This window comes from Rhinopithecus roxellana, chromosome 3 (genome assembly GCF_007565055.1).
Source record: "Rhinopithecus roxellana isolate Shanxi Qingling chromosome 3, ASM756505v1, whole genome shotgun sequence".
Lineage (NCBI taxonomy): Eukaryota > Metazoa > Chordata > Mammalia > Primates > Cercopithecidae > Rhinopithecus > Rhinopithecus roxellana.
In genome coordinates this window covers 17,623,606-17,631,943 of record NC_044551.1, presented here as the reverse complement: position 1 = coordinate 17,631,943, position 8,338 = coordinate 17,623,606, and the positions used below count along the sequence as shown (strand labels likewise).

Genomic DNA, 8,338 nt, shown 5'->3' with positions numbered 1-8,338 from the left:
TGATGCTTCTCCTCCCACAAAAAGGAAAGAATAAAACAAAAAATAGTGTCACAAAGAATCATAAAGAAGGCTGACTTGCCTTCCTTTTTAGGAGGCTGGACAACATCCAGGGTGAGGGTAGACAGATAGAGGAGGTCTGAGAAGACAAAGAGTTGAGACATCTGTGACTTTTACTTGAATGTTAGCAGGCTTGTGGCCATGGCCTTAATGAAAGTGAAAAAGAGAAAATGGAAAGATGGAGGCATTTAAATGAAAACACATTCCCAAAATATTGCTCTGGACAAAGATGTTTTGCGATGGTCTTCATGGACAAGGTTGTTGTTCACTACCATTCCAGCACACTCATCAGCAAAGCTAGTGGAAGAACAAAGGCAATGATGCTTCAACAGGTCAACTTAAAACAAGGGCTAGAACCCAAGTGGATTTACAGCTAGGAAGAAGTGGGGTGGGTGGACTGACCACATAATAACCTAGGTATACTGCGTGGAATACATGTTTGTCCCAGTTCTAATTAAGGATCTGATTGAAATAATTGGTTTTCAGATATTTTAAGTTTGGTTGGACGGAAATGGAAATTCCCAAAGTTTTGCCATTAATTAACACGGCAAAGTACTTTGAGAACATAGCTTCTCTCTGGCTTTTAAGGTCAAAATTCTTCTTGCCTTATTATTCCCAAAAGAGTCCATTAGGTAAGGGAAAATAGCAAAAGTAATAGGAGGTCATTGCTATATTAATTGTGATTTTTCTAATAATTTGTTTAAAAATAAATATAAGTAACTGGCAAAATAAAAAAGAGTTCGTGTCTGTCTGCCTGGTGTAAATAATACATTGTATTGTTTCTGTGGGTTGTGAATAAACAGTTCAGTACCTTTTCAGTACTAATGATTAAGGAACTGCATAAGAGCACATAATGCCAAGATGTAAAAGCTTAGACCAGAAAAACCTTTATTTAAATTTTATAATGATTAGGAATCATTCATTCAAAACCAAGACAAAGGCAGGCTTTGCCATCCTCACTGTCATTCTTGTGGAAGTGAAAATTGCTTCCTAAATTAAACAAAGTAGTTTATTTGCAGAGACATATTGAAACCAAACACATAAATAAGGAACAAATGCTTTAATGATGTTTCTTTCTTTTTGGAAGTTGGAAATTGTATTAGTTTAGTAGGGCTCATGTAACATATTACCAGAAACTTGGTGCCTTCCAACGATGGAAATTTATTCTCTCACAGTTTTGAAATCAAGTTATTGGCAGGGCCATGCTTTCTCTGGAGGCTCTAAAGGAGGATTCTCCCTTGCCCTTCTCCTACCTTCTAGTGGCTGCTGACAATTCTTGGTGTTCCTTGGCTTTTAGATGAAATCAGTCTCTGCCTTGACTGTCATATGGCCATCTCTTTATATGCCTCTGTCTTTGTGTCCCAGTTTCCATTCTGTCAGGAGAATACTCATCATTATGTTAGGGCCCACCTTAACACAGTATGACCTCACCTTAACATGATTCATCTGCAGAGACCCTATTTCCAAAAAATGCCATATTCATAGATACCAAAGATTATGACTTCAGCATATGTTTTGGTGGACACAATTCAACCCAGTACAGAAATTCAGTAGAAATATTATACTATTAGTTATTTACATAATTCTGTGGTCTAGATCCCAAAAGTATGACTCTGCTTTTTGTGTATTTCCATTCTCATCAGTTTTTTCTCTCAGGTACCCTGAAACAAGTGTCCCCTCATCCTCTAGTTTTTACAAAGTAAAAACAAAGAATCAGAGAAATCTTGGACCAAGAGCAGCATATAGCATTTGGGGCCTAGAGTCTAGTCAAAAGCACAGAAATCTTAGCAGTTATTTTAACAGAGAGAATTTAAGGAATTCGGAGCTGAAAAGGCCAAAAAAAGAAGCATGGAATACTTACCTGGCAGGGGAGATACCATGATCACGAAGGTGGTTTTCCCAGGGCGAGGCTTATCCATTGCACTCCGGATGTGCTGACCCCTGCGATTTCCCCAAATGTGGGAAACTCGACTGCATAATTTGTGGTAGTGGGGGACTGCGTTCGCGCTTTCCCCTGCCTTTTAAAAAAAAAAAAAAAAAAAAAAAAAAAAAAAAAAAAAAAAAAAGAAGCATGGAGGTGACCCAGATCTAGTAAATGCCGGAGGAACAAAGTGAAGTGGTTGGAACAGGTACTTGGGAAAGGGGCTTAACAGAGCTGGGACTCAGACTCCTGTTGGAGGTAACATGCGGCCGTCAGTGCTGGTGTCTCTAAAGGGTACAATGAGGTTAGTTACATGAGTGTGGAAAAATTGGAAGCCAGATCCACTGCCACTGCTCAGATGAACTGCTTTGCTGTGGTGAACCTGATGGGAGCAGCCAGCACATAGCAAGGAACACATGTCTTTTCCTTCTGCCTACCCTCAGCATCCCTTCTGTGTACCCTCTTTAGGTAGAGCTGAACTGGGAGACATCCAACAAAGGGGAGACAATGGTTGAAAGAGTCCAAGAACCAGCATCACAATTCAAATGTAGAAAGGTGGGGTTAGAGCTGAAAGATATATCTCAATAATCAGCAGATGCAAATTTACAGGGCCAGATTTTCAGATCGGAAAGATTAAGTCACACTGGAAGCTGGTAGAAAGAGGGGAAATGGGGAAACAAATGAGAACTGGAGAGAAACAGACAGAGGAATTGGGAAAGGAAAGAAAGACTGACTTTTCAGGAAGTATATTAGAATGGATAAAGTTGATTGATCACCAACATCAAATATTTTTAAACCCTAAACTGAGAGTTTTATTTTTATTTTCTATTTTCTACTTTTTATTTATTTTTATTTTTTAGAGACAGAGTCTCACTCTGTTGCCCAGGCTGGAATGCAGTGGAGCGATCATAGCGCATTGTAACCTCCAACTTCGGGAATTGAGAGTTTTGTACTTAAACATTTTGGATGGAGTTGAGAACATGAAGAGGAAAGTCTTGTATTCTATTCAAGAAGGAAATAAACAGATCCAGGTGGAATTTCTTTCATGACCTGGGACAGCTGCTATATATAAATTCCACAAGTAGGGGACCACTACTATTAACTGTTATATGCTGATGTACTATGCACTGAGGGAAATACAAAACAAATAGCACATGTACAATCAGTTGATGTAGAAATCAATCAATGCATTACTACTTCAGAGAACAAACAGACTGCATCCCATATTGCAGTGTTTCTCAACCTTTTTTTTTTTTTTTCCATCATTACCCCCCTAAGGAACTTTCAGACTTCTTTCCCCCTATTTATTCCCTCCTCCCATAAAATGTTGATACTGTGGATATATTGCACATCTCTTTATACACTGGTCCTTTGGAGAACCATGAAGCATTGCAGTGTCTTAGTTTCCCCCCTCCCATACCCTCCAAAAACAAATTTTTGCCCAAGTTAAAAATTCACACTAGCCTTCCTGCCACGTCCCACGGCCAGGTGTGGGGGAAGCGGGGAAGCTGGGAAGCTGGGAAGCTGGTGGAGCGGTGTTACACAGCAGTCCCTGCAGTGTCACTCGGGTTGGCTCCACGCATCACTGCTGTGGTCGCTGGTTGGCCGAGGTGCATAATGTGTGTGAGTGGAAGTTGATGTATACCCCTGCGATGAAGATAGAGGGGCCTTTGTCCATGTTCAGGGACCGAGACCGCAGCCCTGGGGAGGTGGTCCGCTCCCAGAATGTTATGGCTTAAACTTCAATTGCCAATACTGTGAAAAGTTCTCTTGGTCCAACTGGCTTGGATAAAATGTTGGTGATGTAACCATTACTAATGATGGTGCAGCCATCCTGAAGTTACTGGAGGTAGAACAATCTTGTAGCTAAAGTTCTTTGTGAGATGACTGATCTGCAAGACAAAGAAGTTGGAGATGGAACTACCTCAGTGGGAAGCCCTGTGTTATATCAGTTAAAACCTAATTATTAACACAGATGAACTGGGAAGAGATGTCCTGATTAATGCCACTGAGACATGGATATCTTCCAAAATCATTGGAATAAATGGTGATTTCTTTACTAATACAGTAGTAGATGTTTTACTTGTTTATTACATACACAGATATTAAGAGGCCAGCCTTGCTATCCAGTCAATTCTGCTAATATTCTGAAAGTCTATGCAAGAAGTCAGATGGAGAGTATGCTGGTCAGTGGCTATGCACTCAGCTGTGTGGTGGGATCCCAGGACATGCCCAAAAGAATTGTTAATGCGAAAATTGCTTGCCTTAACTTTAGCCTGTAAAAAACAAAAACGAAGTTTTGTGATATGGTCTGGCTCTGTGTCCCCAACCAAATCTCACATTGAATTGCAATCCAAATTGTAATTCCCACGTGTTGGGGGAGGGACTCCATGCTGTTCTCATGATAGTGAGTTCTGACAAGATCTGATGGTTTTATAAGGAGCTGTTCCCCCTTTCCCTCTGCACTTCTCCTTTCTGCTGCCATGTGAAGAAGGACATGTTTCCTTCCTCTTCAGCCAGGATTGTAAGTTCCTGAGGTCTCCCAAACCCTGTAAAACTGTCAGTCAATTAAACCCCTTTCCTTTATTAATTACCCAGTCTGGGCAGTTCTTTATAACAGTGTGAGAATGGACTAATATACTTGATGTACAGCTGGTCATTACAGACCCTGAAAAACTGGACCAAATTAGACAGAGAGAATCAGATACTATCAAGGAGAGAATTCCGAAGATCCTGGCAACTGATGCCAATATTATTCTAATAGCTGGTGGAATTGATGATATGTGTCAAAGTAATTTGTAGAGGCTGGGGCTATGGCAACTAGAAGAGCTCTAAAAAGGGACCTTAAATCCATTGCTAAAGCTTCTGGAGGGACTATTCTGTCAACCCTGGCCAATTTGAAGGGTGAAGAAACTTTTGAAATTGCAATGTTGGCACACATGGAAGAAGTGGTACAGGAAAGAATTTGTGATGATAAGCTGATCTTAATCAAAACCAGTAAGGCTTGTGCATCTGCATCAATTATCTTACGTGGGGCAAATGATTTCATATGTGATGAGATGGAGCACTCTACATGATGCTCTTTGCAGAGTGAACAATGTTTTGGAGTCAAAATCCATGACATTAGCTGGGAGTGCTGTAGAAGCAGCCTTTTCCATAGACCCTGAAAACTATGAAGCCAGCATGGGGTCTCAGGAACAGCTTGCTATTGCAGAGTTTGCAAGACCTCTTCTTCTTATTCCTAATACACTGACAGTTAATGCTGCCCAGAACTCCACAGATCTGGTTGCACAGTTTAAGAGCTTTTCATAATGAGGCTCAAGTTAACCCAGAACGTAAAAATCTAAAATGAATTGGTCTTGATTTGAGCAGCGGTAAACCTAGACACAACAAACAAGCAAGGGTGTTTGAACCAACTATAGTTAAAGAGTTTGAAATTTGCAACAGAAGCTGCAGTTACCATTCTTCAAATTGATGATCTTATTAAATTATGCCCAGAAAATAAACATGTTAAACATGGAGGTTATGAAGATGCTGCTCATAACTGGGGCCCTTGATGTTCTGAAGCCCTTAATAACTGATCTGATGTCTCTTTTATTTATAACAATGTTAGATGCAATTGTCTTGTACCTTGAATTGAGTATTATACATTAAAGTATAGCAAGCTGTCAAAAAAAAGTTAGAGTGGTGCCTCACCCAGATTTTCTTCACTGGTTGTTCCCCTGTCCCCTAGCTGCTCTGAGAACGATTCTAGGAGAATTCTGTAGAGGATTGCCTTAGGTCAAAGGAAACTATCTTAAACAAAGTGTTTATACCCTGGGTTCCCACCAAAACCAGTGACGCATAACTCACTGACAGTAGGGCACGAAAGGTTGACCCTTGCTCAAGGAAGAAACAGCTCTGTGATAAAATTCATATTCAGCAGCTTCCTGTGGGATAAAGTAGAAGCTAATCTCTAGGAAGCTAATCTAGAAGCTAATCTTTAGGTAGGTACCACATATTTGCTTACCTTTCCTCTCTTGTTCTGTCTTGCTTCCTTCCTTAACTCCTCTTACTCCTCATCTGTAGAGAGCATACCCTTATTAAATTAGTTTTACAAGAATCTCAATCTTAGATGCTACGTTTGAAAACCTGAGTTAAGACACACCACTAGTGACTAGAGTCACTAGTAGGTTTCACAAAGAAGCTTCATCTTAAAGGAAGAGTGGAAGCTAGGTGAAAAGGAAGGAGTGAATGAAGTATATGGGCAATCACAATGAGCGAAGATGTGGAAGGTATTAGAGATGGTGAAAAGATTCACTTGACTAAAGCAGAACATTAGTAGGGTAGTCTGAGGCTATTTCAGAGCTTGGCTGTCCTATCTGTTGCAGGGAGGTTAGGTAATTGAAGAGTTTTCTGAAGAAAGCAAAGCAGTTCATTAACATCAGGGAATGACTTACTGCATTCCTGCCTGCTCACATCAGCATGGGAAGGTCAGGCAGACACACATGGATAGTCTAAGGGTGATGAAGTGTATTGTAACAAAATTCAAAATTGTATGGTTCACCTAGGACAGAAGCGTATAGAGAAAGAAGTTACTGGTGTAGTTAGTGATCATCCAGATCCTGAGTAATAAAAGAGGGCAAAGTAGAGATTTAACATAGAATTTGAAATTTGATGCCATTTATAATAATAATTGATATTACTGCATTAAAGCTGCTGCATTATAGTGGAATTAGGTGAAAAGGGGATAGCTGTATAAGACAACCTTTTCAAGAATTTATCTTCAGAGAACTGACATTTCCGTAAGAGCTAGCCCAGAGTTTATCAGATGCTTTTCTTTTGGACAGATGAGCTTCCTGGTGAATTTCATTCTGCTTTTTGACAGAAAAATCAAACTGCAGCTCACAGATTTAAGAAAAGACCAATGAGAGATCTTCACTGAGAATCTCTGTGGATCCATTCATTTTGTGACTATACCTGAATATTTGTGAAATACCTGTTATGAACTATTATGAGTTAGACATTCTGCTGGGTACTGGGCAGACAATGAGACAGACTTGGACTTCAGGAAGCCTACAGCCTGATGGACAGCTACACACAATGATTTTTTATCTTTGAAAGGAAAGTGACAGAAGTTTGAGATCACTGCCCAGGTTCATGATACAGTTGGGAGAAGGGGAGAATCAGGGTTCTAAAAGATCCTTGAGATAGTAATGTCTGCAGGTCACGTCAGAGATTTTGGTTATTAGCTAAAAGCAACAGAAAGACTGACCAGGGGAAAGTTGTTGACAAGAGGAGGTCTGAGTTTTGTGAAGACCATTCTAGCAACAGAATGGAGAAATGTTTGGAGGGTGCTAATCTAATAGAAATTTCTTCCTTCTTTCCTTTCAAATGATCTCTTCATGTTTCTATTTAAATCCTGGTCTCTTAGTTTAATATTCAAAGGCTCTTTTTGAACTATCTCTGCCTCTCCCACCACTTTAATCAGTCACTGCACCCTCTATTATGGTTTACATATCAGGTTTCCAATCAGAATTATGTGCAGACATGTTACAATGTTCAGATTCCCAAGTCCAATCCCCAGAGATTTTTTTTTTCCATTACTTGTAAGTTTAACTTAAAAATTAACATTTCTAAACAGTACCCTAGGCTCAGTACTCTAGAGCAGTGCTATCCAAACAGAACTTTCTTGGATGATGGAATTGCTGTATATCTGCACTGTCCAGTATGGTGTCCATTAGCCACAGGTAACTATTGAGCAATTAAATATGGCTAGTGCAACTGAGACCTTAATTTTTATAGTACTTTATTTAATGAATTTAAACTTAAATATCAATAGGTGGCGAGTGATACCAAATTAGAGAGTTGAAGTTTAGACTCCAGTCTCAGACACTTCCTATGTGATAGCTGTACTCAACATGCAGCTTCCTGCCTTGGGATCTAGGCACAATATCCCCACTCCAGGAGCCAGCTCTCCCCTAATCACCACCCTCTTCCCTACATAATCCACTTCCATGGAATATACAGGTTTCTTTTCCAAGACCCTCTCCTTGAGACCCTCAGGTCCAGATTAGACACACCTCTTCTGATATCATAAACTTATGCCTCTTGGTATCTCCAGCATCTTGAAGACTGCCTGAATACAGCACTTTCTACACACGCTTGCATAAATAAATGAAAAAGTGAAGAGGCAGACTCACTTAACTGAGTCAGGCATGAGTAGATATTGGTAATTAGCAGATAATGGATTTTGTACTCCAAATTTGCTATATAAAATTCCACAAAGCTGAGCTCCAGAGAATTAAACTGTTAATGATCTTTAGCTGCTAATAAGGTCAATGTCATGTCTCCAATTCTTTTGTGGATCAATTAATTTTG

General features: G+C 39.9%; 1 non-coding gene and 1 pseudogene across 1 annotated transcript; both read left to right on the top strand.

The window, feature by feature from the left end:
* The first annotated feature begins 1,910 nt into the window (after nucleotides 1–1,910).
* LOC115896734 lies at nucleotides 1,911–2,074 on the top strand. The gene has a single exon (XR_004056629.1). It is a non-coding gene; the product is annotated as a U1 spliceosomal RNA (small nuclear RNA).
* A 1,556-nt stretch (nucleotides 2,075–3,630) lies between these two features.
* Nucleotides 3,631–5,535, top strand: LOC104666987 (annotated as a pseudogene).
* The last annotated feature ends 2,803 nt before the right edge of the window (nucleotides 5,536–8,338 follow it).